Source organism: Thermobia domestica, chromosome 9, assembly GCF_964235325.1.
Source record: "Thermobia domestica chromosome 9, izTheDome1.hap1.1, whole genome shotgun sequence".
Taxonomy (NCBI): Eukaryota; Metazoa; Arthropoda; class Insecta; order Zygentoma; family Lepismatidae; genus Thermobia; species Thermobia domestica.
Genome location: NC_137462.1, coordinates 67,008,558 through 67,030,929, shown reverse-complemented (window position 1 = coordinate 67,030,929; position 22,372 = coordinate 67,008,558).

Genomic DNA, 22,372 nt, shown 5'->3' with positions numbered 1-22,372 from the left:
GTCTTATGGTTTAAGTATACAACTATGTCTCTATATATGTCTTTCTAACTATGTCTCCTAACCATACAACTCTGTCCCTATATATGTCTCTCTTGCAACTGTAGTACAGAATGTATTCCATATTGCTCTAAATAAATAAATTTTAAAAAATAGTTAAAAAGTGGTTAGCGGATTGAACTTCTATTCAGTAGACACGGGTTCGAATCCCGGCCAGGCTGAAACTTTTTCAAGGGTTTCTCTTTCAATTTTAATTTCAGTGCATACTCAGTGTGACAAGCAAGATCTTCCCATCGCTAGAAAGAAAAAGATGTTGAAATAAGGACAATTGGAGATGGTCTGCCAATTGAGACAGTCATTTACAAACTTATTTCCAGCAGTTGTTCTAGATTTGATATTTTCGTCTACTTTCAAGCATTTTCTAATTCATGTGTCATCAGTGGTTTCATTTCTTTGAATATACAGTATATAATGAAACAATACATTACATACATAGCGATATTGAGATTAATGTATGGTGTTCTTTGGAAAACACGATCCGAATTATAGAGATTCATCTTAGAATGGAGAACTGTTTCGTTAGTCACCTACTTTACATTACATTTTACCTGCATAAACACCTGATTCAGGGCTACCAACTGTTGCCAGTGCCGAGAAAAGTTACGTGTAAGTTGGGTTGCATCTGTCTAGGAGTTCTCACAACTGCAAATTACCTGGACCCCAAGTAATAGAATTATAACAGTCAGGGGTCCAGGTACTTATGTGACTGACTGTTGAAAGCATGCAGGACTACTATCTTATTTTGGATTTTATGTGTATATTAATATCGCATGTACAGAACACAACAATTTAATATTTCATAAACTAGTGGAAACACCTAAACATAACATTAAGTATAAATGTGAATCATTTATACAGATTAGCCAAGCTCGAAGATAAAAATATACTGAACGTAGCATTTAGACAGCTAGTAAGATATATCCACGAAAAAGGAAGAAGGATTACATATCCGTTCTTAGAAGAAATAGATAGATTGGAATTAAGAACGTTTGATCTGCCAGCTAATGGATGGGAGTTGGTAGATCTAATAGATGAAGTATACGAAAGAAGAGACATTCACTGGGATCTGGAGAATGTCTATAAAGAACTGGTAAATGCGCATGGCAGGATTTGTTTCGATTACAGTAAAACGGAGATGGATGCCTACGTTTATACAAAATATGCATAACACGCTAAAAACAATTAGAATAGCACAAAACAATTCACACAAATCGAAAATAGGAACAATGGAACTACGAAGATTTATAGAAACAAACAACATAGATATCTTAGCCATACAGGAGCCATACTTGCATAACAACAAGTTAACAGCTTTCCCTGTAACAAGTAAAATCATATACGGAGGTGAAAAACCCCAAGCAGCTACAGTAATAATGAACAGGAACATTGAAGCTTTAAAACTTTCGCAATATTGTGACAATTGGATAATATGTATAGAAATAACGAAAGGAACAGACATCTTTTGGATAGTTAATTCATATTTCCAGTATAGCAAGGATATTGAAAGAATTCTGAAAAGAAAATATTGTTTGTTCTAGATTCGAATGCTAAGAGCACTGTTTGGGGATCACCCTCTACAGATACAAGAGGAGAATTTATGGAAGACTTCATAGCCCAGAATGGATTAGTAATCGTAAATACTGGAAACAAACCAACGTTTGTGGGTTCCCGAGGAGAATTTTATATTGATATAACACTCTGTACCACAAACTTAGTTGATAGCATTACAGACTGGCATACATGGGACCGAGAGACAACAAGCGATAACGAAATAATAACATTCAACATGGAATTAAATAAACCCAGTAAGAATAAAGAAAGGCTAGACATTAAAAAGATAAATTGCGAAAATTATAAAAAAAAGAAGCTTACCCTACCACAATTGGACATAGATACAAGCAGTGAGGAATTGGTAGAAAAAATTGAACAGGCTACTAAATTGGCAATAGAAGCATCCACCCCTAAAACCTCGAAGAGAGTAGGATACGGCGATTTTTGGTCACCTAAATTGATAAGATTAAGAAAAATCGTACGAGCAAAAACAAAAAGTTACCATGCCACAACAATTCCAGATTTGAAAGAGACGAGACTCTTAGCTTATAGAAATGCCAAAGAAGAGTATGAGACAGAAATAATAGAAGCAAAGAAAAGAAGCTGGGAATTATTCCTAGTTAAAAACATACAGCTTGGTCAGTGGGGGATTTCCATACAAATTAATATTGAAGAAAATAAACCCCTTAACACTTTGCACGTTAAGAAAAAAATGATGGATCTTACACAGTAGCTAGAAGGGAAACCATTGAAAATTTAACACATAAGTTTTTCCCGAAGGATATAATGGAAAATGAAAAAGAAGATTAGAAACGAATAAGAAAAAATTCGAAGAGCCGACGCAAGTAGAATAGGTAAATGATGAAGACATGGCAACAAATAAAGAAATCGAAAACATCATTAGGAAACTAAAAACAGGAAAATCACCAGGATTGGATGAAATTCCGAATGAAGTGTACACGAAAAATATAGAATAATGGAGTCCGTACCAAACAAGACTTTGCAACATACTACTACAAAGGCAAGAGTTTCCGGACTCATGGAAAATGACCAAATTAATAATCCTGCTGAAAAACGAAGACAGGGACTCAACTGATGTAAGATCATATCGCCCAATTTGTCTGCTAAAAACATAAGTAAAATATACGAAAAAATTTTAGCAAATAGGATTAATAAACACAGGAATATGAAAAAAGATACACTACAGTTTGGCTTCAGAGCGGGCAGATCAACAAAAGACGCTCTGGATACGTACATAGAACACATACGAATGAGTAATTCAGAAAGTAAATATGTCCTGTCACTCTACGTAGACATAGAGGGAGCATTTACAACCTATGGGTCCCATCATTGGTCGACAAATTAGTTAAACTAGAAATGCCAACCTACTTGGTAAATATCATTAAACACTACTTTCGGAATAGAAGAATCTCAGTAGAAATGGAGCAAGAGGAGTTGCAAATTCGTAATGAAAAAGGCTGCCCACAGGGCTAAATACTAGAGTCCTTAATGTGGGACATTTTGATACAACCCTACCTGGAAAAATTAAATACTAACCATCTAACAGACAGAATAATGGCCTTTGCAGATGATATTGCGATAATACTATCAGCCAATTCAAGAAGAGAAATAAGTAGGGTACATATGTAGGTTCTGCCCCACTTTCCCCCCTTCCACCCCCTAACTATAAAAAAAATATGAACCCACCCCTGACCATTGTACTTTAACACAGAGGGATTACCCCAAAGTGCGATTGAATATGCTTTTATGACATTTAAAATCATAAAAACTTACATCTAAAATATTACAATGAAATCCTATATTTATTACATCTTAATCTTCAGTTTATAAGCTTTCATTTGACACTTGAATCATGAAAATCGGTTAAAAATTAGCTTTAAAAACTCAATGAGAAGGAATACATACAAATATTACATCTACTTCGGAGCAGGTGATCTGTCACTGATTCATTTTGAACGATTCCAGTAACAGAACAGGACCGTCCAATCCGATTCTCCTTCTTCTGAGTATGTAATAATAACAACACCAAAACTGTCCGTCCTGGCTGTCTGTCCAGGCTGTCTGTCCTAGGTGTCACGGCTTCTTGTCAGTCCCGCTTTTTTCGATTCACGATCATCACTTTGAAGAAAATTCTTGATACAAAATCTGTCCGCAACTCTCTAGCTTTTATTACTCTGAAACATACCACATGCAACACCATCTACTGAGTGAGTGAGTAACTTCTTAAAATGTCCACCTAGCTAGCAAATATAGCGAAAACATCAATGTTCAAAAAAGAAAAAAGTCAGTGTATCCAACTCCATATATTTTTTCGGAACGTTCCAGGATTTTAATTTTTCAAGATATCGCTTTAAAACATATCGGGATGAATTCACCCCATTACTAATAAATATGATAATTGTTAAAAATGAGTTGGCAACACTGGGGAGTCCCACCCCCAAATAACGTTATTATTTAATTCCTCGGCTCCTAATTAACCGATTTCAAAAATTCAAACGGCAAATGAATACTAATAACATAACCAATTTTCTAAAATGCATAAATGGCTGCATAACCCAAAGGATACTTTTCCCTTTTTCAATATCTCCACAAAATTTCAACAAATCGAAAAAATAAAAATACTACCATAATTAGAATAAAATTTTAAGACTTTTTTAAAGAATAACATTTTCCCGAAAATTCAAAAATAAACCCGTAAAAAATTCCCGAAATTTTGAACTTGCTGTAACTTCATCAAATATTAACCGATTTTCAAAATTCAAACGGCAATCGATAGAGAAACCAATTGAAATTTTTCGAATGTATTGTGGGTTGCATACCTCTAAGAATAATATTCCGAATTTGTTATATCTCCGTTGTTTATTAACCGATTTTCAAAATTCAAACAACAATCAATAGACGAATAAATTTCCTATCTATTGAATGTCTTGTAAATTGCATAACTCTAAGAATATAATTACAAAAAATTCAAATAAATCCCTTATTTATACATGTATCTTTAAAATTCAAATGACATTGTGTTCTATATATCCAAAGGTCTTAGTTTTTATAGTCTGATACTATAAAAACACTTAAAATTACAAGTTCGGATATTGATAATGAAATCATAAAAACACTTATACACTTAAAATTACAAGTTTTATTTTTTGGATTCATTTCTAAAGTAAAACTGATGTATTTTATAACCATTATCTAAATCTTTCAAACCCTCATACTTAACAAACAGCTTATACCTTTTAAATCTTTCAATACTTGCTCAGTTTCATCATTATATCTTTGTGGTAAAAACGTCTTATATTTCTCATCTAAATGTACTAAAACTCTTTGACCATAACGCTGTGTTTGAATCAATTTCCATAATGTTATCTCGTACGCTTTACCTTTTTCTAACTCATCTATGCGAAGGAATCTCAATGCTTTAACATCATTTTTTTATTCAAATAATTAGCCATAGTTTATTTATTATAAGGAAAATGCTCGTTTTATGAGAAATTCCTAAAACCAATCCTCATTTACATATAGAAAATTTACATAAAATTTAAATACAGAACTCAACAGTTGGATAATTATCTTCTAAACCAGTGTATTTGATTTTTATTCCATCTTTAACGATCTCATCAATCATTTTATCTGTTAAGTGTTTTGTAAATCTAGGTGGAAGAAAGACCTTAAACTCCTCACACTCAGCTAAAATGCTCTTCCCAAACTTAGTTTTAATCTTTTCCATTTTCACAATCTTATATTCTGTATTTAATTCTAATTCAATTAATCCAATAACTTGTTTTTGTTCAAGACTTCCAAGTTTATTTAAAAGCTCAATATGACTTGACATCGTATTTATTATAAAGAAAATCAATGAACACTCATCACCAAAAAATATTTAATCATTTTTTATCAATTTCGTTTATGGAAAAACTTTAATACATTTAACTATCTAAAACTTTTCTACTACTTTCTCATTCTTGGGGTCATATGTAAAGTTCTTTTGTCCAATTAAAATCGCATAACATATAGTATTAGCAGCCACAGCTTCTGCAAAATCTACTACAATCTTTATGTTTGTTCTCTCATTTACCGATACATTTTTCCTCTTACTACAATTAATCACATACATTGGTCTGTTATCTATAAACTCTTTAGGATCATAGTATATTTCGATATTGCCACATGTTATTCTCTTAAATGCAGTATAATCTTCGTACATCTTAAAATAATCCTTGTTAGCAATATCTAAGTTTCTTGATTCTTTTGGAAATACCTCATTCCTTCCATTCTTAAGATAGATATTCTTTACCTTACAATGATCAAACTTACTTGCATCTGCTGTTTGTTTGCCACTTCTATCAGTTTGGAACATTACAACTACAAAATCAGGCATATCAAATTGTCTAGAATTAAATTGAGTAGTAACATCAAACTCCAAGAAAGAACCTACAACAGTCTTTTGAACACATTGATAAGTATGGAATGAAAACATGATTTTAGGTTCTTTAAGAATATTCAACTTTAACTTGTTTTCATAATTAGATTCGTATTCAACAATAGGCATTCTTATCTCCATACTTTTATTGTTATTTTTCCATCATGAGGAGCTGCTGCACCTGCTCCTGATCCAGTCCATTTATACAAGACATCGTTATTGTTGTTAGCTTTTGTAAATGTTATTCTCAATCCACCTTTCCACATAACCTTTTTATAATCACTTAAAAAGCCAGGAATTAATCTTAATGGATATAAAACACTAAAGTCCTTTCTTAGACCAAGTTTATCATCTGTTTCAAATCCTGCTTGTTTTAGATATTCAACTTCTGGTTTGGAAATCTTTAATGTTCCGATAGCTGTTGATGTTATTCCTGGTAGCTCAATCTTATCTATAACAACACCATGCTTTCTAACCTCAATTTGAGAAAAGAAGTATGGTAAGAAGTTATCTACAAGTTTTATAGTATCATTTGCACCAAATGTTCCTCCGACTGATGCACCAACAACTTCAAAAGTCATATGACAATCTGCTTTGTGTGGATGTATAAAGCCATCCCCCACATCGAAATCAAACTCAATATCTTTGTTAGCTTCATTCAAATTATTAAATGTTCTTGTGTTAGCTTTAAAGCTTTGTAACTCGTAACTCTCAACACTATCCATTTATTATAAAGAAAATCTTGAAACAACGCTTTTATGGGATATACCCATAAAAGAATCATACATAATAACAATTAAAAACTTATAATCCCCATCCTAACTTAACCTTAGCATTCATAGCAGTACCAACCCCAAAAGCAGCTAATCGTTCACCAATTGACGCATCACTACTAAATGCTCTTTTCCATGCTTTAGTTTCTAGTTCCTTATCTGCAATATGTCTTGACTCTATATCTTTATTGTCTCTGTAGTATATATCATGTTCTTTACAAGCCTCATCTAATGGGTTAATACCTTCATCACCTCTCTCTAACCTTTCTTGTAGCTTCGTAAAAGGTCCGCAAAATCTGAAGCCTGGTATATGTAACTCTGGTATTCCCTTCATGTTTAAAATCTTATTCATTAGTCCTTTCCCAAGCTTCTCATCATTCCAGAATCGTGTTGGTAATGTATTTAAGATCTTAATCAAATAACCTATACCTTTTGAATCATTAGGAATAAATTGTGAAAGCTTATTATTAATCATACTCACTATACCTACTTTCTCATTATAAAAGTTATTATTACCAGCCTTTTCTTCTCCATCTATAACTATTAACCGATCAATTAACTTTCTCACATCATCCATCCATATATATTCTTTAGGTATCTCTGTGTATTGTTTAATTCCTTCACCAGTCCTTTTAGGAGTTGGAGGTAAAGATGGTTTAATATAATTATCCCAAATAGGCTTGATAATATTAATGTACTTAGAACCTCTATTAGATGCTACTTTTTTATCTCGATTATATTTTTGGAAGGCAGCATCTGATTCTATTATTATTTCCTTGTACTGTTCAAAATCATCATCATCATAATCTTCAATGGTTTTATTAGTATTCATCGTTAACAATTCCCATAGACCTTCTGTTCCCTTATAAGTTTTACCATTAATTATCAAATCATCACCATTCACTTTAACTTCAGAATTTCCTATTTTATTTATTATTTTTCCATCTTCTTCTACAGTTCTTATTCCAAACACACTATCATTTCTTTTACTATAATATTTCGTTGCAATCTTACCAAATGATTGTGCTGTTGTTAAAGGCTCTACTCCTTCAACTTTGTCTTTAATTTGTTTTCTCATTTGTTTTATTTCTCCCGTTATAGGCGTATCACTACTACTTGGAGAACTATCATAAGTTATCTTTTTAGGTGTTTCTAGTAGACTAGGATCTATTGAAGCCGTCTTATGTACAACTGGAACAAGTTCAGTTATTAGATTTTTATTTTGTTCTGCTACTTCTTTGATCTCACTTCCTAAGTTTTGAATAGCATCAATTACAGGTTGTTCTTGTGTCTTAAATTTATCATATATACCTGCTCTTTCTTTCTTCCAAGATTTGAAGCCCTTTATCAAGAACTCCTTTAACTTGATATTCTTATTAATATCTTTCTCATCCATTTATTATATAGAAAACGAACAAACGTCAATAAACGTCAAAGAACATAAATAAACGTCAAAGAACATAAATAAACGTCAATAAACATCAAACGTTTAAGAAGTGTTTTATCTTGTTCCTATACTTACCATTGTTTACCTTCCTTGTCATATCAATTACTATAAAACCATAATCATCTTGCCAACATTTTGAACATATCTCTTTAAATTTATCATAAGACATATCTCCTCCAACAAACTCATTATACACATGTTTAAGATTAGTATCATCTTGTCTGAATATGCATAGGAAGTTAACGTTATCTCTTATAAGCTGTTTAGGTACTTTTGAATATGTTTGTGCAAGATAGAAACAGTCTAAATGTCTATGGCTACCTCTTGTAAAGTAATTTCTAACAGTATCTTGATTTTCCAAAATGTAATCGTCAAACACTACTACAGAGTATTTTTCACATTCATCAATAGGTACAATAGAATCATTACCGCTTAAGAACGTTGCTATTTGTTTCTTAAACTTTAGTTCTGCCTTTTCAAATCGATCTTTTAACTGCTCATACTTTGGTTGATTCATGCTTTTAGAATATATATAGAAGTAATTATTGTTTAACCAACCTGGCTGTAATAAAAAATTAAATAACAAAAACGTCTTACCACACCCCGACGAACCTACGATAAGGCATCGAATATCATCAGGTATAAGTTCTCCATTTCTTTTCTTAACTGTTGTTTCTTTTATCATCTCTTTTACATCCCAATTAATAGTTTTCTTACTCATTTATTATAGAGAAAATCGACTTTTTATGATCTTATATCTTTAAGTTGTTCTCTGATCTTAAGCAACATATCTTTTATATATTCGTTATCCATTTCACCATTTAATGTTATTATCATCTCTAACTGTTCTTTAAATGAGTTAATACAAGTGACAATGGTTTTATATTCATCTTTTCTTTTGCTTATGTTTAACTTAGAAGACAAACCTGTTATTATAGCACTTCCAGTTGCAAGAGACGTTGTTAATATTGAGTAAATTGTTACAGGTATAAAAATATTAATACATCCAGTTGTTGCAGAAAGTATGACTGATAACGTGATCAAAGTGTAGTATGCATATTTAACAATTCGTAGTTTTCTCTTTTTCTTCTTTAAACTGTATTCTAACTTTTGAATAACATCTTCTATTAACTTGATTACTTTCTCTCTTGGAATATCTCTAGGTAAATCAAACTCGTTCATTTATTATATAATAAATGGCTAAGGTATTTAAGTTAACGAGTGATACTTCTGTTTTAAAGAAGAAACTCCATTACGAATTAGACAACAGTAGCAACTATTTAAGTATAGGGCTAATTGGGTTTTACAGTACATATCTAACTCCAAACATAACAACAGAAAAAAACAGTTTCTCATATGGTAATAGACAAGTTTTTATACCAGAAGGGCAATATAATTTAAAATCACTTAATGAGTATTTAAAATCTCAATCCATCGACATAACATTATCAGAAGATCATTTAAGAAATAGAGTTAAAATTGAAACTGATAGTAATGATGTTACAATTGGGAGTATAGGTACTGTCCTAGGGTTTAATGTTTTTGAAGTTTTAGAAAAGAACAAAACACATATTGGAAGTAAGTTGCCAAAGTTTCATCCGTTTGATACTATAAATGTTCACTGTAATATAGCAGATGGCATGTTTGTTAAAGATACAGAATACACACATAGAGAAACAGGAATTTTAGCATCATTTAATACAGATGCTGAGTTCAAACATAATATTATTTACGAGCCTACTTATCCATTATTTTTCCCTATATCCAAAGACAAGGTTGACAATTTTGAGATAAGGATAAAAGATGAGAATGATTCCTTAATTGATTTTGGTGGAGCAAAAACATCTGTATTTTTACAAACTAAGATTTTTCTTAAATAAATAGGAAGATGTGTTCTATTAAAGGTTGTATGTTTAGTGTTCCTTATAACGAACTAAAGGATTTAAATATTGATCATGTATTAACAAAGAAACAACTTAACGATAAATCTAAGAAAATTAAAGAAGGTAAAGGAATGGATTTAACTTTAACTACTGCACAAATGAAAAAGATTAAGAAAGAGCATATGGGTGGTTTTATCTTTACAATTCCAGCCATTTTAGCAGCTTTATGAGCAGTCGGTTCATTAGCAGGTGGTGCAGCAGCGATTACTAAAACTGTACTGGATGCTAAGAAGAATAAACAAGAACTTGAAGAACAAAAAAGACACAATATGGCTATGGAAGAAAAGCAAGGAGCAGGTAAACCAAAGAAATCAAAAAACTAAAACCATTGACCAATTCGATATAGAGAGGTTGGTTAAAGAATTAAAGATAAAACAATTTAGAGGCGTATTTATGAGTGATGAACTTCCACAAAAACCCTATATAAATGAATGTGGTGTAGTTAACTTTGATAAATCAGAAAACATTGGTACTCATTGGATATGTTATTGGAAAGATAACAACATAAAGTACGTGTTCGATTCTTATGGTGGTGTTCCTCCTAAACAACTAGTACAATATCTTGGTAACGAAAACTTATTTTACAATGACGAACGAATACAAGACTTTAGTTCAGTTATATGTGGTCATCTTTGTGTTAAGGTTTTAAATCTTCTAAATCAAGGGTATTCTTTTAGTGATGTTATGTATATGATTAAAAATGATTAAATATTATTAAGTTTAAGTACTTTATGGTTTATATTCATAAAAGTTTTGTTTTAAGATAAATATGGAAGCTATACACAATAGATTTTTAGATTATTTTGAGAAGCATGAGGATGAACTAGATGCACTAGTTAGATTTAATTTTAATTGGTATTTTCGGGATGTTAGTAAGATAGACTTAAAAGATAAAAACAACGCATATACAGTTGTTCAGTTATGGAAAATGTTAATACCTAAATTTTTGTATACGGAAGAAGAGTTGGTAAAGTTATATCCAATAATTACCTTAAAGGAGTTGTTGAAAAATTATAGTTCTAGACCATTAAAATGCAGTAATTGTGGTAGTAAGTCATTAACAAAAGGTAGGGGTACATATATTTGTGATAATTGTTCTCTAGCGAATGGTTTTGTTTACAGTACTTGTGAAGGAATGAGAGCTTGCGTAAGAAAACCATGGTATGATACTATAAAAAGATTTAAGTTACAGTTATCTCGTTTACAAGCTTTACAGTATAGAATTATTCCTGAAGATGTGTTCAAGGTGTTAAATGATGAATTTAGAGATATATCAAAACATTTAATATCAACAAAAGATGTTCTAAAAGTATTAAAGAAAAACAAATACACAAAATATTATGATGATGTTTATTTAATACACTATCACCTTACCGATCAAAAACCATTAAACTTACGACATATGGAAGAAACACTTATAACGGACTTCGAAAACTTAAACAAAACCTTTAAAGAACTGTATCCGAAAAGAGTATTGTTTATTAACTAAAAATGTGTATTATACTATGTGTTGAAAAAGCACGATGTTCATGTTGATATTGATTTTAAACATTCATCTAAACAAATAGAGATGTTAAAGAAATGTTTTGAAAAATTAGGATGGACATTTTCTGTATAATAAATGAGTATGGACATATTTGGTAATGTTAAAGATAGAAAAGATAATGTTGATATTAGTGAAGAAAAATTAAAATTGTTGGAGAATTTAAATGATGTTGTTAGCGTAAGTCAACTTAGATCAATAGAAACCCAATTAGAGAACGATAGAAAACGATTTGAAGATGCATTAGAAACGTTACAAGACACATACATAAAGAAAGAAGATTTTCAAAAGATTAGGAGGGATACTACTAAATTGGTTATGCAGAAAGAAACTGTACCTCTACTATATCGATTAAGAGCTAAAAACGTTAAGGAGCCAATCTTTAGAATATTTAATCTCTCTAACGGTTACAAATTTCTCTATAATGGGAAAATAATGCACATGGAATTAAGTTTGGATAAATACTTTTTAGACATATATTTAGGTGATACTTTGATTGAAAATATACCTTTTGATTTTAAGAAGAATGATATAATAACGATTAAACCAACTAAAAATTCGGCTATGGAAGAAGGTCAATTATTGTTTGTTGTGATGTACATAGAAAGAGAGCTTTCCTAAAGACGTTTGCTATATAATAAATATGGATATTTTGGTAATGTATCTAATGCTATTGATAAACAAGATGTTGTAACATTAGAACAGCTTGAATCAGTGAAAAAAGAGTTTAATTTACTTACAAGAAAAGAAATTTTTGAAGTTCCATGTCGATTGGCAGAAGATGATCTTGGGAAACCAGTCTTTTTTGTACATAATTTAGCTGCTGCCTATAAATTTCTTTATAGAGGTAGGTTAATGCATATAGAGTCGAGTTTTAATAAACATCTTATAGACTTATTTTTAAATGACGTCTTAGTTGAAAGTTTTTCATTACACTTTAATATAAATGATCAGTTAGCAATTAGACCATCTAAAGATTCTGAATTGAAAGAAGGTAAGTTATTATTGATTATTATGTATGTAGAAATAGAAGATGAAAACGAATCAAGTGATGATGATGATGATAATGTTAAAAGTATAGTATTAGGTAATGATAAATTTTAAATTTTTTTGTTGATTTTCTATACAATAAATAATGATGATGTATTGTGTTAAGTGTAAGAAGTTAACAGATACGGAGAAAGATACCATTAGAATTGAACAAACAAAGAATGAAAGATATCTAAAGAAAGGTATTTGTTCTGTATGTGGTGTTACTAAAACTCAATTCGTTAAAAAGCCCGATTGACTAGAAAAAGGTAAAGGTGTTAGAGAAGACATTATAGAAGAAATTCACAAACCATCTAGAAAAAACTTTGACAGATTAAGTGTAGTTATAAAAGGTATCGATGATCTTTGGCAGGCTGACCTTGTTGAAATGGATAGTGGAGTATTAAAAGGTGTTTCTAAATTAAATAAAGGTTATAAGTATCTGCTAACGATTATAGATGTGTTCTCGAAATATGCATTTGCTGTTCCTGTTAAAGATAAGAGTGGTAAGAATGTTACAGAAGCATTCGAATCCATATTAAGAACGAGAAAACCTAATAACTTACAAACAGATCACGGTAAAGAGTTTTATAATAAAGAATTTAAGAAGTTAATGGAGGAAAATAAGATTAATCATTACTCAACCTATAGTGGTAAGAAAGCTTCTGTTGTTGAGAGATTTAATAGAACACTTAAACAAAACATGTGGAAAAGGTTCACAACACAAGGAAATTATAAATGGATAGAGATATTACCAACACTGGTTAGTGAGTATAATAATAGAGTACATAGAACAATTGGTTTAAAGCCTATAGAAGTTAATAAGAAGAATGAGCGAACAATATTGGAAAAAGTGTATCAAAAAGAATATAAGCGTGTTAAACCCAAATACAAATTAGGTGATCATGTTCGTATAAGTAAATCGAAAGGGTTATTTGAGAAAGGATATACACCTAATTGGTCAACAGAAGTATTTGTTATTAGTGAAGTTGTTCCATCTAATCCACCTACTTATAGAATTAAAGATTTAGAAGAAGAGGATGTACAAGGTAGATTTTACGAACCAGAACTATTAAAGACGAGGCATAAAGATGAATACTTGGTAGAAAAGGTGTTAAGAAAGAAAGGTGATAAAGTATATGTTAAGTGGCTAGGTTTTGATGATTCACATAATAGTTGGATAGATAAAAGTAATGTTGTAGTGTAAATATAAATGTTTGTCTTTTATGGCTATTATTCCATAAAAGCTAATCAAAAATGAAATAAATAATTATTTTTAAATAATAAATATAAGTACTATGGATAACTCGTATAGTTTAAATGATATTTCTTATGAACAGATTAAAGATGATTACTGGTACGGTCTGTTTGGAGATCTTAAGTTATTATCGATAAGAAAACTGGTTACTTCAATGCTACCAAGTTGTGCCAAGATGGAGGAAAGAAATTTTATAAATGGTTAGAAAATAAACAATCTAAAGAGTTAATTTCTTATATAAAGTCATTGCAATGAATTCGTAGGGATGATTTTAAGATTGTTAAAGGTGGGCAATTAGGTATTATACGAGGAACATATGTTCCGAAAGAGTTAATACTTGATATAGCAAGATGGGTTTCACCAGATTTTTATATTAAATGTAATGAAATTATTATTAATTACTTCACTCAGGAATTTAGACAGTATCAGCAAGACAATGAAGAGTTGCAAAAAAGAGTAGAAGAAATAGATCAAACAATGGAGAGATTAAGAATTCAAAACGAGAGCTTAAAAGAAATTGCAGCACCATATACAGATGATATTTCAAAAGATAATTGTCTAATCATATACAAGAAGAACAAACCTAATGATCCTTTCCCTTATTATGCTATTCGTTGTCAGAAGAGAAGTCTATATAAACCTCTTAATGAAGCAGAAGAAACATATCCGAATCATGTAATAATATATGAAAAGTTTAGAGATCCTAACAGTATTAAGCTATTCAACCTAATGCAGCAAGAACTAGATATTCGTAAAGGTAAGGGTAATGAGTTTTGGACGTCCTTATCAGAAGAAGAATTGACTAAAGAAATTGATTGTTTATATGATAGGTTATTATCTGATAATTAAGGTTAATATTAAATAATTAAACTTACAACTTTTATGATATAATAATCATAAAAGATAATTAAGGTTAATATCTAATAATTAAGGTTACGACTTTTATGATATAATAGTCATAAAAGGTAATTAGTTAAACATTAAACAAACCATCTGCTGTAACATCGAATGCTAAATTCAATATACCACCTAAATCAGGATTATTACGGTATTTTCTTATTATAACTCTCCAATCTACATAATGTCTAAATAAATATATAAACTCTACAGAGAGGTGTTGAAAAATTGAAATGTTATGCCAATGAACTCTGCAATAAATCCTTCTGTTAAATTTTGAAATATTGAAATTATTTCCCAATCTACTTTGTCAGCGTAATCTCTTATAAGGTTTTCTGATAAATGTTGAGTTCCAGATAAGCGTCCCCAAGAAACTTTATCTGCATGTTCTCGTATAAAGGCTTCAGAGAGTTTGCTTCCATAAGATATAGCATCAAAATCAACTTTATCTATAAACTCATTAATAAATTCTTCACATAGCTTTTGGTTATACGATACTTCCTTCCAATCAACTCTATCTGCAAATTCTCTTATAAAGTCTTCTGATAAGTCTTGGCTTCCTGAAATAATCTCCCAATCAACTTTATCAGCTAATTCTCTTATAAACTCTTCCGATAACTTTTTCCATAAACATATTTCGCTCAAATTAACTTTCTGCAGATATTTACGTATGAAATCTTCTGTAATGTGATCATAGTTATATTCCTCCTCATAATTATCATAACCTATAGATAACCATTGTTCATTAGTCAGTGAATCTAATATCTCATCAGACAAATTCATAACATTTGCATAGAAAATGTTTTGTGTAAGAAATGAGTTGTTTTCTTTAGTGGCTTTCTTGAACAAATGATCTAACATACCTATGGAGATGCTAAAATTTATTTTGTCTTCATCATTATAACCACCAATATCTAAATATTTACATACACAATCAAATACAGGTTTGTAAGATAATATTTCCTTAGCACTAGTCATGTTTGTTTTTTATTCTTAGATTTTAAATTTATTTCATTTTTGTTGGTTTTCTATATAACAAATATGGAGAAAGAATTCGATTTATTACATGATAGACTTAAACTTATTCATCATGATCTTAAACTCTTAGCAGCACTACTTATAACAAAATACTTTGGATAGGTTAATAATTACCTGTACCTTGGGCAGAAAGTGCTCATACATATGTACTATACTTCATAGAATGTTAATTTAATAATAACAGAAGAAGAATGTTTTTAAGATATGTAAGATATTATTATGGGATAGTTGTTGCTATGTACATGTTTTATGGATACCGAGTCAGCAAGTTTGTGTGCTTGACAGTGTTAAGGAAAATATATTATAAAGTATATCAACTAATAAACCATTTTTAGCACTGTTTATCGACATTATCATTCTTATATAAAAGGTGACAACGATAGTATATAATTATTAAAGATTACTACCACTCGAGATTTGTATATCATATTTCGCCGAACCAGGTTGACGACTACCCTCGGTAAGTCGTTATAAAAATTTTGGTGCCTTCACACCGGGAGTAGTTAAAAATTTTGGTTTACCTCACCCGGGAAATACTGTAAATTCACATCCCGAAGCAGAGTAAGGTTGAATTTACTTTTTGTCATATAGTTAATGAATACAAATTTGACCATATTATGAAGTGGTGGAACAATTATAAGAAAAATGGACAATGAAACAATGGAAAAGGAATCCCATAATAGTGACAATGGTGAACATAATGTAGCACCAGAAATGACATCATCAGAAGATCGAATCTTGCTAGTATTACAGCAGCAATTGATGCAGATGTCTACTGAGTTAAAGCAGACGATGAAGCATAACTCTGAAGAATTAAGTAGACGAATAGAACAGAAGTCTGATGAATCTAACAAACAATACGAGGAATTAAGCAAACGAATGGAACAGAAGTCGGATGAAACAAAACAATTAATTATCCAGACGATGAGCGATATCACCTCGCAGTTCGAGGAAAAATTAAAAGGAATATCGGAACAATGCCAGAGTAATCACAACCACCTGAGCCAAGAAATCAGTGATATAAAAAAGGATTTAGAAGTAACCGAATCTTCTGTTCAACAACATAAGATCCAGGTCATCAGTAATGCTAACAACATACGTACAAATACGCAATTGTTAGCTACGTTACAGGAAGAAATTAGAATGCTACAGGTTAAGGACCACACATACCACAATAACCTGTGTGATGGTCGCTTGGAGTTTCCACACTCACCAGAGATGAACCCACCTTCGCCGGTATCTGATGAGGATATCATTTTAGAAGAAAGTCATCCGAAGAGTACAGATGGACGAAACATAGATGGTGTAACGACACATCACGTCATGAATAGGAACTGTCACCCAATGGGTACATGGAATGATAAAAGGAAGGTAAAATTAAGTGTTAAGATGAGTGAAATACGAGCCATGAGTAAATTCAGTGGTAAGTGTAACGAGAATGCTACTTCTTTCTTAGAGAAATTCCAGGATGAGTGCAATATAATGTGTATAGATAGATCACAATATATGAAATTAATCCCTCATGTATTACTCCCACCTTGTTCACTATGGTTTAAAGCAGTACGTGATCACATCAGTACATATGATGAATTCAAAGCGGCACTGATCGCGAATTATGAAAATGACTTTTTGCTGGCAAATAGAGATGCCACCATTAGAAATCAACACTTCAATAAATCTGTTGTAGAGTTTGTTGTAAATACATACAACGAATTAAAGGTCGTTAATCCATTGCAATTGGAATCGAGAATAATAGCATCAATTCGAAATTTGCTTCCATTTAAGTTACAACAGATCTTATTTTCCACACAGTGTATGAGTTTCAACCATTTATTAATGCTTGTCCAATGCTATGAAACTCAATACCATGCTATGAATCAACAAGCAGGAATGGGTAAAAATAAGAATAATTCAGATCATTTTGTGCCTGTTCGGAATTTGAATATCCGAAGTGTGAACAATACGGAACATAACCTAAGCCGAGTAAATTCTAGCAGTCAAAACGAGCAAAATAGACAAAGTTATGTAGGGAATCCGCCTAACCTAATTAATCGTAGCAATCCATATGTTAGACCATATAATCAAAATAGGTTTAAAAATAGACGTAATGTATGGCGAAATTCCAGGAATACAGCAAACTACGCGGATAGACATAATTGGAGATCAAGAGATGGCACTTCACATCCGGATCCAGGTATTGAAGTAATTCCTGTACAGAACAGTAATAGGGGACATAATAATGATTGTGCAGTACAATGTACTTTATTAGATTCATATGCAAGTACGAACGTAACCTGATTACCGTTAATGAAATTACGTTAAATTCATATCAGTTATAGATTTTCATGAACATTTATTTTATTTTTATTCAATTTAATTCTCTTTAATTCTCATTAATCAATGATAATTCTCAAATGTTTTTAATATATGTAAGAATTATAATTCGATTCATAAATGATTAAAAGCAAAGGTTATTTATATTAGATTGATTTGTGTAAAAAAACTTAGCTGTCAAAGATTATGTTAAGAAGAAGATCTATTCTATAAAATTAAATATTCGACAACTATCTTGAATGAGATTCTTCTATGTTGTGATGCCTTATTAATCTAATGTTTATTTTAAAATATCACCTAAAATGATTATCATATAATGCGCCCTGACTATTTGTAACTCATGTTTGTCCCTTACGATTTTTGAATTCGCACCCTTCAACGTTTAAATAAATGAGCGACGACATTTTTAATAAGAAAATATAATAATAATATAATGAATGTAATTAAAAATAAGTATTGATGAAGTGTAATATTTGTTATAAATGTATATATATATATGAAATGTAATGAAGATATATGCGAGGTGCGATCAAAATGTGATGGACATATGCAATGTAAGAACAGTATTGTAAACGGACCAGTGGTTCTTGAACATAAAAGCCAAACTCGCTTATGACTTATATTCAGTCCATTTGTCGGGCGACATTTTTATATAACAAAATACTTTGGATAGGTTAATAATTACCTGTACCTTGGGCAGAAAGTGCTCATACATATGTACTATACTTCATAGAATGTTAATTTAATAACAGAAGAAGAATGTTTTTAAGATATGTAAGATATTATTATGGGATAGTTGTTGCTATGTACATGTTTTATGGATACCGAGTCAGCAAGTTTGTGTGCTTGACAGTGTTAAGAAAAATATATTATAAAGTATATCAACTAATAAACCATTTTTAGCACTGTTTATCGACATTATCATTCTTATATAAAAGGTGAGAACGATAGTATATAATTATTAAAGATTACTACCACTCGAGATTTGTATATCATATTTCGCCGAACCAGGTTGACGACTACCCTCGGTAAGTCGTTATATACTAGAGAAGCAAATAATGTTAAAGGAAAAAGAATTATTAATAATACAACAAAAAACATCTGATTTGAGTAGTGATGATGAATACAAATATGGCAGTGATGATTATGATGATGATGATGAGTAAGTTTACAAAAATGATTTAATTTTAATATGTGTATATGTGACTTTGATGGGGTATTCTCATCAAAGTCGTGTTCTAATACAACGCGTGATATGTAGACAATGGCAGGAGTGTACAATGTTAAGCGTTGTATTAGGATATATGGAACTAAAAATAGTACAAAAAATGAACCGAAATAATCCGGCGAAGATAAAAATTGAGTAGTAGAATTTTCTATATAATAAATAAGATGAGTGATTATAGTAAATTTACCGTAATAGAGTTAAGACGACAATGTAAAGAAAAGGGAATCAAAAAATATTCCCGATTAAGAAAAGCAGAACTAATAAACCTTCTTAAACAATATGATGATGAACAAAGCAAAAGACAGATTAGAGATATATTCCCATTTAAAGAAGAAGTAATTGAAAAACCGAAAATCAAAGTTGAATCAGTACCAATTGATGTAAAACTCAAAGAAACGACAATGAAATCAAGATTAGAAACATGGGAATTTACAACAGATTACAAACCACAAGATCCACTTGAACAATATATTACTGCAACATCTAAAGCTATATTAAACAGATTACAAATTAGCTTAAGTAAACACAGTTCATTAAAAGCTAATCTTTATATAAGTTGTACATATAAGAAAGGTAAAGAAACTCAAAACTTTTATTTTAACACTGAAAACCAAGAAATATATCAATCAAGTAATTTAAAAGAAGAAATAACTAAGATGAAACAAAAATTAAGAACAAGAATGGATGAGTTCCAAGCTAGAGGTTCTGGCTGGGCTCTTATAAACATTAACTTTTTACAACTAGCAATCGTCAAATATACACCATATAGAGGATCAACATACATAGATCTACCTGATAAAATTAAAAATAAACAAGCAATCATAAATGTAAAGAACGAAGATGAAAAATGTTTCTTATATTCAATTTGTTCTGCACTATACCCAGTTAATAAAGATCCACAACGACCTTCCAAGTACAAGCAAGCTGTTAAATACTTACAAGAAAAATTAAAAAATATTCATTTTCCTGTAAAACTATGTGATATTCCAAGAGCTGAAAAATTACTTAGTATTTCTATAAATGTTTATGGATATGATAAAGACTATTCAATCTATATACTACATCACACACAAAACAAGCAAGAAAATCATGTCAATTTATTATATATAAAAGAACAAAATGAAGACCAAGTTAAAACACACTATTGTTGGATTAAGGATTTAAGCAGACTAGTATGTACACAATTAACTAAAAAGAGAGCTCGAAAATATTTATGTGATAGATGTTCGTTATACTTTTACTCACAAGACGCTTTAAATAAACATGAGCAAGATTGTTCGTTAAATGATCCAGTAAAAATAATAATGCCTGAAAAAGGTAAATGTGTTGAATTTAAAAACTACCAATACACAATGAAAATGCCATTTGTGATTTATGCTGATTTTGAATGTTTGCTACATAAAGTTATGGGTTGTGAAGAATGTTATCCGGATAACGAGCCATATACGAAAAAATATCAACAACATAAGCCATCTGGATTTTGTTATTATGTAGTAAAGAGCGATGGAAGTAAAACTAATCCTGTTTTGTATAGAGGTAAGAACGCTGCTAATAAATTTATAAAACTATTAACAAAAGAAGCCAAACACATATCGAACATATACAAACAAAATAACGAATTACCATTAACAAAAAGTCAGAGAAAAGAGTTCAATGAATCTAAATGTTGTTATTACTGTAAGCAGGAGTATACTAAAGAAAATTATAAAGTTAAGCATCACGATCATATAACAGGAAAATTTATAGCAACACTATGTAATAACTGCAATTTAAAAGTTAAAATACCAAAGTTTGTACCAGTGATCATACATAACTTAACAGGATATGACTCTCACTTGTTTATAAAAGAGCTTGGATGTAATAAAGAAGAAATAGATCTAATACCCAGTAATGAAGAAAGATACATATCATTCAGTAAAAAGGTTGGAACTATTAAATTGAAATTTGTAGATTCATTTAGATTTATGGCTTCTAGTTTAGACAAATTATCATCGAACTTGAAACCTGAGCAAATGATACATACCCAACACTTTTATCCTAATCAAGAACAGTTTCAACTTGTAATAAGAAAAGGTGTTTATCCATATGATTATGCTAACAATTGGGATAGGTTTAGAGAAAGAAAATTACCGATAAAAGAAGCATTCTTCAACAAGCTTATGAACACACATATAAGTAATGAAGATTATGAACATGCAAAGAAAGTATGGGAAACATTTGACATTAAGAATCTCGGACAATACCATGATTTATATTTGAAGACAGATGTATTATTGTTAGCAGATGTGTTTGAGAACTTTAGAGAAACATGTCTTAAAGCTTATGATCTTGATCCTGCTTGGTATATGACGGCACCAGGTTTAGCTTGGGATGCTATGTTAAAGATGACGAATATAAAATTAGAATTGTTGTGGGATTATGATATGGTATTAATGGTAGAGAAAGGTATAAGAGGTGGGATTAGTCAATGCTCAAAAAGATATGTAAAAGCAAACAATAAGTATATGGAAGATTATGATAAGAATAAAGAAGATTCTTACTTAATGTATCTAGATGCTAATAACTTGTATGGGTGGGCAATGAGTCAATATTTACCGTATAAGAGATTTAGATGGTTAAGTGAAGATGAGATTGAAGAAATAGATTTTACAAGTATAACTGATGATTCTGATACTGGTTATATATTAGAAGTTGATCTTGAATATCCTAAAGAATTACATAACTATCACAAAGACTACCCATTAGCTCCTCAAAATATATGTCCGCCTGGTTCAAAACAATCGAAGCTATTAACAACCCTATATGACAAAGAAAAATATGTAATTCACTATCG